Here is a 17778-nt window from a genome sequence, read left to right as displayed (position 1 = left end):
TAGCTCTACTGGCTAATTAAATCTTTGAAAATTCTAATTTTTTTCTTGAAAGATTGAACGTCATCATTAGTAATAAATGTTGTCGGTTTTCCTTGCAGCGACAGGCTCATTTTGTTTATTTTGGAGAATGTATCTGAAAAATCCCCCAATCTGAACAGCCATAGTTTGTCTATTGGTAGTTTATTTCAATTAAAAATGGTGTTCCATGGGGGAAGGAAAAAGGGTGAATTCTGTTTGCAACTCAAACTGTTGCATAAGTGCTCTCCCCAGAGGGTCGTTGTACTTTGGAATGCAGCAGAAGTGCTCATGCAAACTTCTCAGTACATGGAATTTTAAAGAAAGGTATTCCAGAGTTGAAGTTGAATAAAATCAATGATCTGTACTGCTTCACTAAGGGCTTTCTTAAGGAAGTTGGTACTTGTGTTCCTCGAGTGTGGGGTGACTGCCGATGCCCCTGCCCGGATCTAAGGCACCTGCTGTATCATTGGCTTTTGCCTTTTGCAACATCAGTGCGAATGTCAGCATTGTGGAAAAAAGCACATAATGCCTCAATATTGTTATAAAAATATCTTTGGCCCCTGCACTGCTTCCGGAGACCTTTAGGAAATCACAGACCTGCTGATGTAGCATTCTTTGTGTTTCTAAACAACAAAAGAAAGACACACACCAAAGTGCTAACAGTGTCTACCTTTAGCAGTAGGAAGTGATAAAATGATGTTTACTTTTTATTTAATATACTTTTCTACTTTTTGGATTTTTTTTACAATGAGTGTGTATTTCTCAAGTAATTAAAAACACTAAAGAAAGAAAAAGATTAAATTAAATTTAAATGGTAAACAAAAATTACCATACACTCAGAGAATGTAAAATGCCCCAGAGAACTAGTTCCATGTTGAAAATATGAACCGAAGAGATACATAAAACAGGAAGCTTAAATTATTAAAAAAAAAAAAAAAGACAAAAACCTCACCCCCGCCCCAAATGCCCCCTCTCTCACAGGGCTATGGCAGGAAGGAGTGCTGTGTGCTCCCGCAGCACAGACCCGTGGGGCTGAGACAAATGACCCCTCTGATACGTTGGAGGCAGTTTGAAAATAAATCTAAAACACATTCTCTCTAGAAGGCAACAGGATTAGATGCGAAGAGTGACTTGACACTTAAGAAATTCCCCAGCTTCCTGCCCAGAGGAAAGAGAAAATCAGACACAGGACCTGGGGCCTGCAAACCAGGTGTTAAGTTTCTCTTTGGTGCCTGAACTGTCTGCACCCCCCCACACACCACACACACACACACACACACACACACACACACACTGTGCCCTCTTTCCTATAGGCTAAGCTCCAGTCACCTCTTGTCTTTGCAGGGTCTCTCTCTGCCCCTCTACCTAAACCTCATGGTATCAAAGACCCTGATATTAGTCATCTACACCCTAGTAGAAATAAGTCTCCCTTACCACACTTCTGCCTGATTTGCTTGTTAGGCTGATCAGCAATGTGCCACAGGAGACTGGGTCATAAGCAAGGCAGCTTAGGTACCCTTGAGCAACCAGTGGGGAGGGCTCTGAAATGAGAGACTCTCCTGGGCTTCTGAAATCTTTCTCAACCAGGAGCCACCTGGAGCAAAGCTGTTCCTCTCTGCTGTGTGACATCAAAGAAATCACCTTCCCTTCCTGGACTCTTTAAACCAAATAGGTTGAACTAGGGACCTCCAAGGTGGCCCCTGCTCTGGGATTCTGTGACCAGGCTCCTTTCATGTAGGGCAGCAGTAACTCAGGAGGCCTTGGGACCAGCATCTTGTTTTCAGTTTCTGAACTTAAAGAGATTCAAAGGAAGCTCCCCACTCGCCGCCTGCAGTTTGCCTCCCTTCCCATTCTCTTCCTCTGGACTGTGTCTCCAGGGGGAAGATCAAACAAAGAGGTTGCAGAGGGTGGTGGAATGCTATGTTTGGTTAAAGTCCCAGGCTGGATGTGATTACAGAGTTCCTGTGACTGGGGAGACGCCATGGGGAATGTGGGGGGAGGGATTCTGATCCCCGAGAACATGTGCTCAGGGTCCCCCGCAGCCCACTACCCATGCACACTCATGATGTACAAGACAACTGAGTTGCTGAAGTTTGTCCTCAGCCCCACCTCCTCAAGAATTCTTCTCTTCCTGGGTGTTTGCTCTTTTCCATAAGGACTATGGGAAGACTGGAAAACGTTCACAAATGACAGGAATAAATAAGCGACTTTCTGCAGCGTTTCGTTCCAGTGTCTGTCTTCTTGTATATTGTGGTTTTGTCAAGGGCAAGGGCCATGCTAATTTCTCTCTATCTCCCTCACCCCTTGCATAGTGCCTAGCACGTGCAGGATGCTCTGTTGGATAGACACATGGATTTTAAAAATGAATGACTGAAGAAATCAAAGTTTCCACTAAGGTTCAAAAAAGATCTCTGAAGGAAATGGACTAGTCCACATGAAGTGTCACCATGTCACTTAGAAAGTCATTTGGTCTGCATTTTCTTCACCATAATTCACAAAAGACTGGGCCAGGGCCAGATGTGGTGGTAATCCCAGTGGCTCGGGAGGCTGAGGCAGGAGGATTGTGAGTTCAAAGCCAGCCTGAGCAACTTAGCAAGGCCCTGTGCAACTCGGTGAGACCCTGTCTCTAAATAAAATATAAAGGACTAGAGATGTGGCTCAGTGGTTAAGCACCCCTTGGTCTAATCTCTGATACCAAAAAAAAAAAAAAAAAAAAAAAAAAGGGACCCTGGAGGAGTGTCTGTGTTAGCTAAAGAAGAGTAGGACAGAGCTGGCACTTCGGTCACTTAGTGACCTTAAGAAAGTCACTAGGGGGGCTGGGGTTGTGGCTTAGTGTAGAGAGCTTGCTAGCATGTGTGAGGCACTGGGTTTGGTTCTCAGAACCACATACAAATAAACAAATAAAATAAAGGTCCATCAACAACTTAAAAAAAAAAAATTAAGAAAAAAGAAGAAAGAAAGTCACTAGCTCTTGCTAGATCTCAAAAATAGTGTTAACAAAGAAATACTATGAGTAGCCTGTGGGGAAGGTCTAAGACTCCAGGTATGCAAACACAATTTGTAAACTATATTGTGATGACTTTTCACACTGTTATTGCTATTAGACAAGCCATTAAAGTCTCAGAGAGGCCAAGTGATTGGCTCAGGGTCCCTGGGAGTTAATGATAGTCTTCAATGCCTGGGCCAGTTGAAACACTGCAACTCAGGTGTGCCAGTGGGTCTGTTCCTGGGTCTGCTCCACATAGTCCCTGAAAGGGTCCCCAGAAGAACTGAGCCCCGTTGCCAGGGATCAAACCAGCTCACCAATACCATTGAATTGACTCCCCTCCCTTCCAGCCTCATGTCCCTGCACCCTCTCCTTGCCCTCCTGGGATCCTGTCTCAAATAAAGTAAGGAGTCCCCCTCCTCGTCTTGGGGGCTGTGCTGGGGAGTCCCTAGCGAAGACAATCGCCTCCATGCTGCCCAAGTGAAGAGCTAGCTGGAGGGAAGGGAGCACATCCCATCCACGTGCTCATTCCGCAGATCCACTCCCAGGGCTCAGCTTCTCTGTGAAACCCTCCATGTCAGGTGATGGAAAGGCCGAGACATAGCCAGGTGGAGAGGTCACTGGTGGTGCATGAGGAGCCTAGTTGCCAAGGAGGGAGCCGCGTTGGCCATTGAAGCGGCAATCTGAGGAGCTGGGCAAGGTCAAGATGAGGCTGCCTGCCTAAGGCAGGAGACGAGCCTCCAGAGTCCAGTCTGTCTGTTCATCCCTTTATCCACTCAGCCATCGTGTCTTTTGAGCACCAACTATGGGCAAAGTCTTGCACTGGTAGCACATAGGCAGGGGTGAGGAACGTGGGTACAGCCACTGGGGCTGTGGGCTGTTCTGTCTGCTCAGAACAGGGCCAGTTTCCTTCCGCTTGGGTTGGTGGTCAGCTTCTTCCCTTTCTGGGCTGGACTAGTCCATGCCATGCCCTAGGGCCTTCAGGCCTAAGCAGCAGTCTAAGACAGGGCCCTGCCCTTCAGCAACCGAAACTGATGCTTCTCCAAGGCCTGACTCGTCACTCGCGGGACTCTGAATGGTGAAGTGTTCAGTGACACAGTGTGCAGTGAATTCCTTCCCTGAACAGAAACATATAATGGAAAGGAAGTTAAACAAACAAACCTGGCAATAAAGTAGCTGACCTGGTTCCTCCCTGTAGAGGGTAACCGGATCCCTGGCTCTGTGCCCCAGAGGCCCCTTCCTGCCCCATTCAGCCAGGGTCCCAGGCTCCAGTTCAGAGCATCCAGGGCCTGGCAACAAGAGGGCATCTGCAGGGCCGGCCTGTACCCAACCTTATCAGCTCCTGCTGCACAGGGCGTTCCGGGAAGGCTGGAGGCTGGCAAGGAGACTCCTGTCACTGGAGGGATCTCAGCAAGGAGTGGTCCCCACCTCAGGAGTCAAGGAAGGGTGCCCTGAGGTCTTGGCGAGGCTGGAATTCCAGGCCAGCATGTCAGGAGAGAAGCAGGAGCTGGCAGTGTGGTCTCAGGATGAGGTCACAGGACTAAGTGACCAGGCAGTGGGTTTGGCCAGGTCCAGACTGCCAACCCATCCACGGCCCTTTGCCATCAGCTTCTTTTAATCTGCAACATTCCACAGGATGCTCAATCAGATGTTCTGGGAGGCGTAGCAGCTGCAATTCCTTTGTGCAAAGACAGGAGAAACACAGTTGGTTTTGGACCCCCCTGCGGTCTCCTGGAATCTGTGGCTTCCTGGTGGTAATGGTTTCTCTCCCGCTGTACCCATCTGTCCCTCTTATCTGTATGATGAGCAGGAGAGTGAGGTTTCCAATCCAGCTCTCTATTCAAAGCCTCAATTTTAACTGCTGTAGTCCAGCGTCACTGGGGCACATTGTCTTCAGGCCCCCTTTTCCTCTGTCTGCCTCTCCAGTGTCCCCTGCCCTATATGATCAGGGCCTTCTTGGGGAGTGGAACCGGTGGTAGACTCATTCAGGGTGAAGTTTTGTGGATTTGAACTGTGTTCCCCGATCAGGTCAGCAGGGGGAATTTCAAAAGGGGTGCTGCAAGAATATTTCAGATAAATGGCCTAATGAGTTGTGCCACCTTGGGTTACTTACACAGCCTCACTGAGCCCCTTGTGGTCAGTGAGTATCTTGAGTATACTCAGTATACTCAAGTATACTCAGTATACTCAGTGAGTAGCTCACTGAGTATCTTGTGGTCAGCTTGAGCTGCTGTAACAAAGCACAAGAGACCGTGGGGCTCATCAATAACAGAACTTTGTTTCTCTCAGTTCTGGAAGCTGAAAGTTTGAGGTCGGGGTGCCAGCATGGTTGTGTTCAGTGAAGGTTGCAAACTGCTAGCTTCTTGCCTGCTCACATGGTACAAAGGGAGATAGAGAGCTCTCTGGGTCCCTTTTATAGGGGCTCTAATCCCATTCATGAGGCCTCCACCCTCATGACCTAATTTTCTCCCAAAGGCCCACCTCCAATACCATCACCTTGGGGTGAGGATTTCAACCTATGAATTTTGGGGAGACACAAACATTCCATCCATACCAAACTTCATCCATACTGTGGGATCGTAATACCATGTTTGCCTGGGGATTGTGATTAACGCACGTTGCAAAGGCCCGGTATAGGATAGGAATCCACACATTTAGAGACTCAGGCACACCAAAAGAGAGATAGGCCTTTCTTTCCTGGCTTGCTTCTCCTCCACAAGGACCATAACACTGATTTACCCACAAAGGAAGTGACTGTCTTTCCTTAGTGAATGATCTTGTGTGTGTGTGTGTCTGTGTGGTTGGGATATGAACCCAGGGCCTCATGCTTGACAGGTAATCACTTTACTACTGAGCTACAGCCTCAGCCCCATGGTGAATGATTTTTAACAAGGTTGACCATGATAGCAGCAGTACTCCGGGTGTGTAAAAAAATGTTAGGCTAATAGGACAGAGAGGCCCCACTTCTAGACCAATCCTAAAAAGAATCTGAGAGCAGACAGAGATAGAGAACTGGATTAGAACAGTCTAAATTTTAATCGAAGCTCCTAACACCAGGGTCCATGTTTCTCTAAATTTTCACCAAAGAACCTTTTATAGTTGCAAAGAGAAATGTGTACTGCCAAGAGGTCTAGATATGTGTATGGAGTTGGCCTTCTGCCAGTTAGAAATTTCTTAGAACAAGCTTGTGTTCTCATAAAAATTCCTGCAGATTCTTATATTCTATGCCAAAATATATACAAATTTAATTTTAAATTAAAAATAAAAACTACCATGTCTCCCCACCTGCCATAAAATCTTCAAATTGGCACTTCCAGAAGATATAGCATGTTCAGCCTGTGGCTTCATGCTTGGCCAATACCCCCATGCCCATGGCTGTGCCCATCCCTTTTTGACAGGCTGGCTCAGGAATGCCATACATGAATCTGGCTGACCATCTCTCTCAGCCCCTGGTGTCCAGCCTGGCCTGTTCCGCTGTTGCCCACTCCACATCCACAACATAAATAAAATGCCACCAGAGTTAGAATTACCTCCCATCCCCCAACACACACACACACACACATGCACACAAAAAGCTGGAGCCATTGTTTGGGAAAGTAATGGGGTTTCAAAGACCTCGGTGACATGGATGCCATATTAATCAGGGATCTTAGGTGGTAAGCACCAGAAATAGACTCTGGGTAACTTAGAAAGTACTTTTTTGGAAGATATGGGGCAACAGAAAAGTGTAGCCCTAGGCTGCAGAGAACAGGCGGGAAGAATCTGGCGACAGGACTCCAGGGACAGTTGCTTCAAGGTGGTCCCAGAGCTAGGATGAATTGTTCCCAAATTTCCTCATTTTGCATTATCTGTTTAAGATTCAAGTTCTTAGAAAAGAATATTCAGTTGGTCTAATTTATCTCGTAATCTGTACCCTGGCTAGAGGCAGTGGGGTCCATTGATAGGCAGTCCTACCAAGACTTAGTCAATGAAAAAGGGGTTAGTTACTGAGGTAGATTTGTGCACTGTCAACAGAGAAGGGCCACTGAATGCTGGGCAGGAGTAATTCATAGCTGTCTACTATAGATCCTGAAACTTGTCTCCAAAGCCAGACTTGTTCTCCCGAGGAGACTCACAGGTCAACTCCAGGGGAGAATCTTCCACCACCAGGTCTCCCGCTGCCACTGCTGCATGCTGTCTCTCCAGGACAAAACCTTCACCCCAAGCAGGAAGGTTCAGGGTGAAATGCAAAGACCTCAGGTGAAGAAGGTTCACCTGGAAAGAGCTTTGTCCCCAGGGGGATGACCCGAAATTAAAGTCAGCGTCATTCAAGGGAACAGGAGGGGACAGAGCCACAAAGGTTCCTGGTAGGCAGCCTGCCTACCTGCACAATTTGGCTGAAGGCTGGTGCTGAGATAAGGGTCTTCACTCTGGAAAGTTCCAAGCCAGGCCTGATTGGTCAGCCAAAGTCTTTGTATATGCAATGTCGAAAAGAAGCAGAGCCTGGGGGGTGTAGCTCAATGGTAGAGCACACTGCAAAGGTTCAACTCTCAGCAGAAAAAAAGGGGTGGGGAGGAGGAGAAGACGAGGAGGAGGAGGAGAGGGAGGAGAAAGAAGAAGAAGGAGGAAGACAAGGAGGAGGAGGAGGAGGAAGAGGGGGAGAGGACAGGAAAAAATAATCCTCACCTCTGCAAGAGCTGGATGTGCAATACACAATTCACACCTGTTATAAGACATTCAAGTAATGCAGAAATGCTTCCTGCTTTTTAGTTACCAGCAAGAGGAGGAAGAGAGGAGGTGGGGCAAGAAATCTCCAACTGCTGTTCCAGTCCTGGAATCAGAGTGGAGAAGGAACAGGGGCTGTGTGGGACATATGTCTTTACACCCAGCAGCTGTACCCAGGGCACACCAGGCAAATAGAGACTGACCAAAAGAAAGGAGGGGAAGGAGGGACAGAGAGTTAAAGTTTCCCTTTACTCCCCTTACCTGCTGGCCCAAGGTGACAACCACTACCGACCATTCTCTACTCACTTATATGTGGCAGACAAGCAGGTGAGGAATCAACCAAGTGTCATTCTCCTACAGGCTCTTTAGGAAAAGGGCAGACACATATTTGGCTTCTCCTTCTCTCAAGAAGGCAAATCCTGCTTGGTCCTTGGAGGACTGGGACATCCCCCAAGGCCTCCTCCACTAGAAAGGGGACTCCAGGAGTAGGAACTCTCATTGGTTCTCCAACTCTGAAGTCAGTTTGGATTAGGGTAAGCACTCAATTTTTTGTTTTTTTCAGTACTGGGGATTGAACCCATTGGCAATCTACCACTGAGCTACATCCCCAACCCTTTTTATTTTATTTTGAGACAGGGTCTCACTGAGTTGCCTAGGCTGGCCTCCAACTTGCTATCCTCCTGCCTCCGCCTCTGGAGTAGCTGGGATTGCAGGTAAGTGTGTTACCATCATGCCTGGCTCAATAATATATATTTTTTTCCTTGCCTCAGATGCTGATGAGGTTCCTATTTAACAATATCCCTCCTTCTAATTTGGTCTAGTTGGAGTGGGTTAGTGTTCCTTCCAAACAAACAATCATCCCCAGCTAGACCCTGCAGTCTTAGTCATTCACCCTGAGATAGGGGAGCACATTATGGAGCTGGAAAACAGGGCTAACCAACCTACTTTAATGTTGCCATCCAGGCACTAGTCACAGGACCCTGAAAGAGGTGTAGTGAATACTGTGCTTTGTCATCCCATGGCACACCACCCCATGTAAAGCCGTCATTCCCTCCAGCAGCTGTGAGGGTTGAAAACTGACAGCTTGGGGCTGAGTTAGGGCAGGGGGAATTGGCTTCCACTGAAAAGCATCATCTCAGCTGGGCTTGGTGACACTGCCTATAAAGCCAGCTACTTGGAAGGGTGAGGCAGGAAGTTTGTAAATTCCAGGTAAGCCTGGGCAGCTTAGCAAGACCCTGTCTCAAAATAAAACAAAAAGAGCTGGAGATATAGCTCAATGCTTGCCTGGTATGCGCAAGAACCTGAGTTTAATCTCCAGGACCACACCTACAAACAGGGAAGGAGGGAAGGAGGAAGAGAAGGAAGGCAGAAGGAAAGAAAGCAGAAAAGCACCTTCTTTCTCAAGGTGACATCCCCTTTCTGGGGAAGCCCAAGGACTTGCTATGGTTTGAATATGTCCTTCGAAGTTCATATGTTGGGCACTTAATCCCCAATGCACCAGTGTTGAGAGGTGGGACCCCTGAGAGATGATTACTGCCCCTGCGCATGGATTAATGCTGTTATCTTAGGAGTAGGTTCATTATCAAGAGTGGTTTCTGATGAAAGGGTGAGTTTGGCCCCTTCCCTTCTCTCTCTTTCTTTCACATGCAGGCTCTTTTGCCCTTGCACCCTTCTGCCATGGGATGATGTAGCCAGACCCTCATGGGGTTAGGATTTAGAGGCAGTGTTTGCTAGCACACAGAGGCCCTGGGTTTGATCCTCAGCACTAGGGGAAAAAAAGAAAAAGAAAGCGATATCCACTCTCCCAAAAAGGCCCTTATGAGATGTAAGCTCTTCATCCTTGAACTTCTCAGTCTCCAGAATGGAAAGGAATAAATCAGTCCTCTATCAATCATCCAGTCTCAGGTATTCTGTTACAGTTGCTCGCAACATGCAGGACAGATTGCCTCTGCAAGAACATAAAAGCTCAGACCCTGCTTGCAGAGCCATCCCAGTTCCAGGGCTCCGTGTGGGGTTTTCTGAGGCCTTGGTAGAGATGGTTTCACAGCCCCGCCTCCCTCTGCCCAGTCTTGCCTTCTCCACTGCCTCTCAGGTCTTGATCCCGAAAGCACTTTCTGATAAAGTTTTGTTCACAAATCTACCTCAGAGTCTGCTTTCCAGGGAACCCAAAATGCAACAAGAGATCACTTCCTTGCTCTGTTCTCAGGCTCCTGATCTGTACAACATAAGATACTGAAGAATGTGGGCTTGGAGCTCAGATAGATCTAAATTATAATCTGAGAGCCACCACTTGACAGCAATGTGTTTTGGGGGTGATTTCTTTATCCTCTGTGAGACTTAGCTGTCTTATCTTTAAATGGGGTGCAGTAGTCACCTCTGAGGCTCCAAGCCCAGCATCAGTGTGGCTGTGGACAGTTTCATCTGAACTCAGAGCCCCCTCATGCTGGCAGGGCCTCACCATCTATTCTTTACTCTCTTTACTTCAAAGAGGAATTCCCCCAGACCACTGGACCTCTGTACACTTCACTGATGTGTCAGGGCCCTGAATCTGGGTTGGATCTGTGTCCCACCCTCTGGAGTGAATGCATCACCTCAAGTCTTTAATGTATTTGTCACTTCTTGCTCATTTGGCCCCATTAGCCTGATGTTATTGATATGGTGGACTAATGGGATGCTCTATGTCCAGATGGTCCCTTTGGACTAGATTATAATGGAAAGCAGAAGAGTTAACATGGCCCCAGTGCAAGATGCTCTGTGTGAATGTGAGCTAGTTTTAGCCTCCATTCTGATAGGGCTAAAAAAGAAGACAGTAAACAGATCAATGGTCTTGCTCCACAAATGGGCGGCCGAATTCAGCCGTTCCAGGAAAGATTCTGTGTGCAGCACAACAGCCACAACTGAGACTGCTGCATGGCTAAATTTGAGGTAGTTTACTCTTGTCAGTTGCAATTGTGCAGTTTTTGTGGGAGCCAGATTGGTGAATTAAGTGGGAGTATGAAGGAGACTACTATAGCTGCATTCCTGAATCTTTAAGGGTGGCACTGATTTCTGCAATTCCCACCTGGAATAAAAAACAAACTTGCATGTGATTTATTATCTTGGCAAAGGAGGGGGCAGTTTTGGAAATACCCAGTTGACCTTCCTGACTATGCTAGCTCTTATTCAAGGAACATCTGTTGGGTTTTTTTGTTAGTGGTTTTTTTTTTTTTTGGTCCTGGGGACTGAACCCAGGGTGCTTTAGCACTGAGCTTCATCCCCAGCCCTTTTTATATTTTATTTTGAGACAGGGTCTCATTAGGTTGCTTAGGGCCTTGCTAAATTGCCAGGGCTTGCTGTGAACTTGCAATCCTCCTGCCTCGCTCCCGAGTCACTGGGATTACGGGCATGTGCCACCACTCCAGGCTTCTTGGGGTTCTACCAACTAGCGAATACGTCCTTTTCAATTGCATACTCAGGATTGGGGCTAGACCCTCAGAGGATTAGCGGACCCGGTGAACTCACTGCAAGTGGGGGCGGCCAGGCCTCCATTATTACCTGACTTCAGTGCTCTATCTCCGACAGGAGGGAGCGGCAAAATGACACTTTTGATCATCACAAATCGGTGTCGCTTCAGATCCTGTGGCTAATAATCCTTCAAATCCTCAACATTCCCCTTTCCTCATGCTCAGTTACACAGGCAAATGGTCATGGATTCTTGCAGGAAAGGGCTGGGGAAGTGACTGTTAAATACATTTGCCACGATGTTGTAGGTCCTTCCTCAGGGGGACCCAGCCTCTCCTTTAGTCGATGGCTCAGGTCCAGAAACATGGCAAGGAATCATGACATTTTCCTGGGGGTGGTTACTTTCAGCCCCCTGATCATCCAACCTTGATTCTTGATTTTTTTTTTTTTTTTTTTTTTTGATTGTTTAAAGTAATGCACTGTTGGCCACCCATTTCTCTGGGCCCTGGGAACACTGTGTTCTGTTAACCATCTCCATGGTCCTCTGTGGGGCAGGCAGGAGGGCAGTCAGGCCCTCCTGCCTGCCCCTCTGATTTTGCTGCTCATTATAATTGTACCCACCTGGGTTCAAAAGGTGACATATTGCCACCTGGTCTCTATTATTTTGGGATTCTATCATCCCCCTAGGTATGAGGGGGTCCAATTCTGTAATAGCCTCTCTCACCACCAGCAAAGCTGGTGCTGTCCCTGCCCCCACCAGCTCATTCCTCACTGACTAGTATTTTCTCCAGAGCCTCCCACAGTGCAGAGTGGGCTGGTGGGTCACATGGCTTTCTAACGATAGTACAAGCACTCCAGCAGGCCTGTGTCTCTGAGCCTTTTGATCTCTTCCTCACTGTCTGCCACAGCATTTTCAATATTTCTGCTTCACTAAGTGTGCACCATTGCTTTTCCTAAGTTCCTAAATTTAATCTTTTAAGTGTATCAGCACTCCCTCCTGGGTTCCTTGCCAGGGTGTTAAATGTTGTGTCATGGGAGAGTACACCCATACTAATACCTGCTCTCATCTACCTGCTATGGCTTGGATGTTGAGTGTCCACCAAAGGCCCATGTGTCAAAGACTTGGTCTTGGGGTGGTGCTATTGTGAAGTGATAGAACCTTTAAGAGGTGGGGCCTAGTGGGGGGCTTTTAGGACACTGGGGATATGCCCTCAAAGGAGATGGCGGGACCCTGGCCCCTTTCTCTTTGTTCTAACCATGATGGAATTTTGTTCCACCATGAGCTTCCACCATGATATACTGCCTCACCACAGGCCCAAGGCAATGGGGTCAACTGATCATGCACGGAAAACTCCAAAACCAGGAACCAAAATAAAACTTTTATCTTTATAGGCTGATTATGTCAGATATTTTCTTATCATGACAGAAAGCTGATGGACATAACAGTTTTACTTTACTCTCCTCTTGACGCAGCTCAGTATCCAGTTCTGTGCATAGTTCTTGCCTGAATATATTACATAAGCCAGATTTTGTGGTTTCTTCAAAGTATAGCCTCTCTCCTCCCTTTGCAGGTCCAGCATGGTTGGGATTTGACTTGTATCCATCAGCTATCCAGGAAGGAGGCAAAAACTACATTTTAAGAAGGACAGATAACCTTTCGTAGGGGACCTGCCTCACTGGATACCTTGTATGATTTTCCACCAAGGGGGACAACTGTTTGCAACCAGGAGAGGTGGGTCACTTCTGTAGGCTCAGTGCACTCAGAAGAATCTGAGAATTCAAGGCTCTCAACTATATTGGCTCATATATTCCCAGTCTAAATCTCAGGTTCCCTTTCTTTTCCTATTAGAGTTGACATTAGAGGCCTGCCAGGGCTAGGAAATCTACCTTCTTTGGAGCTCTGTTACTCTAACCACTAAATTTTCAGCCTGATCCTCTGTCCACAGAAGGAATTTCCTTAAATGTGGCCCAGGAGGCCCTCTGGCTTTTACATTTTGCATTGGTGATTATCCACTCTGAGACCATCCTTAACCCTCTCTAGCAAATCAATGGGCTCAGCAACAGTCATTCATTTCCATATTCTTATAATCACCACTTCCCTAAATGTCCAGAGCTATTATACCAGGCATTGTGACTCCTTCCACTCATATCCCATCTGTAGAGGAGAAACGATTTATTTATTTATTTGCAGTACTGGGGATTGAACCCAGGGCCTTGCACACACTAGGCAAGTGCCATATCACTGACCTGTATCCTCGGTCCTTATTATTTTTTATTTTGAGACTGGCTCTTGCAAAATTGTCCAGGCTTGCCTTGAACTTGCGATCCTTCTTGCCTCAACCTCCCAAGTAGCTGGAATTAATAGGCATGCCCCACCATGCCCGGCAAAAAAAAAAAAAAAAAAATTATCTTTTTACTCACTGCTAGGTTTGTGGCTGAATCCAACATAATAAAAGATAAAAAGATGTATTAAAACCAGGCACAGGGACTGGGGTTGTGGCTCAGTGGCAGAGCACTTGCCTAGTGTGTATGAGGAACTGGGTTCAATTCTCAACACCACATATAAATAAATAAACAAATGTCTATTGACAACTAAAAAATATAAAAAAACAAAAAACAGGCACAGTGGCACACACCTGGGAGCATGGGAGACTGAGGCAGGAGGATTGCAAGTTCTAAGCCAGTCTCAGCAATTTAGGGAGGCCCTAAGCAAATTAGCAAGACCCTGTCTCAAAATAAAAGACAAAAAAAGGGTTGGGGATGTGATTCAGTAGTAAAGCTCCTCTGGGTTCAATTCCCAGTGTAAATAAATAAGTAAATAATAGATTAACAAGAGAAAGCATACACATTTATTTAATATTAGTTTTATGGATTCAAGAGGCTTTAGAAATGAAGACAATGAAGACTTTCCCCCACCACCCAAAAACAAATCAACCAACCTCACCCCCTAGCCTGCCAAATGGAGAAGTCTTTATGTCTATGCTTAGATTTGATGTAGACAGTCAAGCAGAAATGTGATTAGACAAAAGGGGTCTGATCTAATGGTGATGAGCTGGGGGAATGTGGCCAGGCCTGTTTGGTAAGATTCTTCTTGGCAGGCCTGTGTGACACCTGTCACATGAGGGTCTTCGGGGGAGAAGGGCAAGGGGAGGTGAGGGTGTCCTTCCTATTTCTGTAAGGTAGCATATTTGGAGATTGCATTTCCTGTTCTCCATCATGCCCCAGTTTGCCAGCAGTGCAAGTTTGAACAATCATACGGTTACAACACGCCAGGGATCATCCTCACTTCCACACCAACTCGCTGAGAGCTGCCTGGTGAGTGACCCCTCTCCATTCCCTCTTCAGAGTCTGATCCTAGGGCTACTTTGACGACCAACTGTCTTAAGTCTGATTTGCCTACAAGGAGACTCTGAGATGGAGATCTGTCTGCAGAAGGTTTACCAGGCAGTGCTCTTGGGCAATATATCCCTAAGAAAGTGGGAGAACAGGATTGGGAAGAGAGAAGATGACCCTCGATGTGCAACCAAGGCCTCGACCAACCCTCCAGGGAGCTCTAGACCGGCATCCCTTCAGAGGGACCTGACTTTTAGATCCCACAGCAGCCAACTGCTGTCTGCAGGCTGCCCTCAGGGCCTGGGCATCACCTCGGTGAAGGCAGCAACCTGCAGCCATGGAAGGTTCCCAGGGTGGGAAGAAGTTGTAGGCATGAGTAGCTAATCCTCCCGGAGGCTGGGAATGGGTATGCAGCCCTGGAGAGGAACCCATTGCTGTATCCACTCTAATACCCATCTCCTCAAGTCCTCTGAGAACAGAATGAGATAAAATGTGTTTAGGAGGTTAGCATATGGGGGCTCGGGGTGTAGCTCAGTGGTAGAGCATGTGCTTAGCATATACCTGGGTCCCTAGGTTCCATCCCCAGCACCAAAAAAAAAAAAAAAAAAGACTTTAACAACACGCCAGTCCCATAATGCTTTAAAAAAGAAAGAGAAAAAGGTACCTAATGTTGTTACAGTTAAGCTCGTCCTCGAAACAACACTTCAGTCAACGGTGGACACATACATGACGGTGGTCCCATAGATTATAATGGAGCCGAACAATTCCTAACACCCGGTGTTGTTACTGTACCCTTTCTATGTTTAGCTACGCTTAGATACACAAATAATTACCATTGCCTACAGAACTCAGTACACAAACATGCCGTACAGGTTTGTAGCCTTCAAGAAAGAGGCTACCCCACGTGGCATAGGTGTGCAGTAGGTGATCCCACTAGGTGTGTGTGAGCATCCGCCACGATGTTCACCCGACAACGAAGCACATAGGGATGCATTTCTCCAAACATCCCCATCATTAAGCAACTGTTTTCATAACAAAAACAATAGTTGTGACCTGTATAATAATATTAGGTCAAACAACTCAAAATTGTTGACATTTAATCAGATTTAACCCATAAGTATGGCAATTTCATATGGGTTTTGTTTTTGCTTTTATTTTTTTGCAGCACTGGGAATTGAATTTACAGGCACTGTGACACTGAGCTATATTCCCAGCCTTTATTATATTTTATTTTGAGACAGGGTTTTGCCCAGGCAGGCCTTGAACTTGCAATCCTCTGGCCTCAGCTTCTCTAGTAGCTAGCATTATGGATGTGACCCACTGCACCCAGTTCATGTGGTTTAATCTGATAATTAATAACAATAATTAATAACCTATACCTGTTTTACATATCTTATAGGATTATTTTGAGGATCAACTGGAGATGGATATGTGGAAAATGAAAAATGTAAAGTGAAAAGTTCTGTTAAAATGTTGGCGTACTGTTGCCATTATTTATTTTTACTACAACATCTAATAAAACGGCTATGTCCACTCTTATCTGTTAAATACTCAAACATAATTTACTTTAAACCCTACTGGCCCATGTGGGAACTCAGGCCTGTGGAATATCCCTAGTTATTTAGAGGCGCCTCAAGTCCTGGGTTATGGATTCAGCCAACTACAGATAGAAAATATTTGAGGGGAAAAAAAATTGTGTGTATACAGAATGAACATGAATAGACATTTTTCTTGTCATTATGCCCTGAACGATATGCAGACCAACTATTTACATAGCATGTACATCATTATTAGATATTATAAGCAATCTAGAGAGGATTTAAAGTATATTGGAAGATACTAGCAGGTTATATGCAAATAGGATGCCATCTTACACCAGGGACTTGAATATCTGCAGATTTTGGTATCCTCACGGGTCCTGGAACAAAACCAATCCCCCATAGACACGAGGGATGCTGGTTGAATATATGCATTCCATACATATGTTATGAGGACACAAAATAACTCCAAAATGATACGTACACTAACTCCATAATTTTGCTTCTAGGTAGGGGACCTGGTAGTTGGGAAAGGAAGATATTTCACTATCCACCTTTTATACAGTTTTTGTATTTTTAAATTTTTTGTATTTATTATATACATTTTTTGAAGTCATGAGTCATGTGAAGTAAAAAAAAAAAAACACACAATTTCTTTTTTAATAAGGATGAAAAAAAGAATCAGTCAAGGGGCCTGGGGTGTAGTTCAGTGATAGAGTGTGGGCTTAGCATACATAGGGCCCTGGGTTCGATCCCCAGCATTCAAAATAAAGAAAGAAACAAACTAATAAATAAATCAGTCAATAAACCATCCAAGAAAAAGAAAATGAAGATAATTTTCCTAAAGCAATCAATAAAGTTCCAGCAGAGGAGCTATTACTGCTCATGCCTTTCTCTTATCCCTGCAACCAAGTGCTGTCAACTCAACTTTCAGAATATCTCAGAGCTGTCCCCCTTCCCCTCCCTCTTCATCCTTGCTACCCTGGATTAAGCCATGGGCATCTTTTGCCTGGACCACTGCAGTGGCTCTCGACCCATTCTCCTCGCATCCACCCTTCCCCCTTTCCTGTCCACACAGCCCCACAGTAATTCTTAATATCAAAAATGGGACCATGTCACTTTCCTTCTTCAAACTGGGGATTTCAGACCAAACTTTCACTTTCTCTTTTACCATGTTCGCTATTGTAAGTAACTTCCAATCTTAGAAAGACTCCCCCCAAAATGAGGGGAGAAGGCAACTAATAGGTACTGGGTGCTTCTGTGAGCAAACTTTACAGATCCTGTGTTTACTTTTCCTGAGAGTCCCATCATGTGGGCACAACTACTGTCCCCATTTTACAGATGAGAAGACTCGAGTCAAGGAGGCTGTAGAACATGCCATGGGAGTTGTCTGTCAGCATCCACCTCTCCTGGGAATGACCTCTCCCTAGTTTTGTCCACTTGGTCACTGTAGGAGCGGCCATGATCTGCCACCATCCTGGCTGCAGGGCACAGCTGACAGGCTCAGGGACAGGCAACTGATCCAATCTGGGTGGCAGAGCACAGCCCATGCAGCAAGGCTGCCTTCTCCAGCTGGTGGACCTGGTTGACCAGGAGGGGGCCTTTGTGATCATCACTCTCAGCTAAGAAGATGTCGGAGAGCGGTGATCCAAATTCCCTGGTTTTGGACCAGGTAATGACCCCTACCTTCAGTCCCGAAATCAATATAAAACCTTGACCTTGTCAATTTCTCCTTCTGCACCTTAGAATCTGTGTCTG

This window comes from Sciurus vulgaris (genome assembly GCF_902686455.1).
Source record: "Sciurus vulgaris genome assembly, chromosome: 2".
Taxonomy (NCBI): domain Eukaryota; kingdom Metazoa; phylum Chordata; class Mammalia; order Rodentia; family Sciuridae; genus Sciurus; species Sciurus vulgaris.
The sequence above is the reverse complement of the archived record's forward strand: the minus strand, read 5'-3'. Positions refer to the sequence as shown.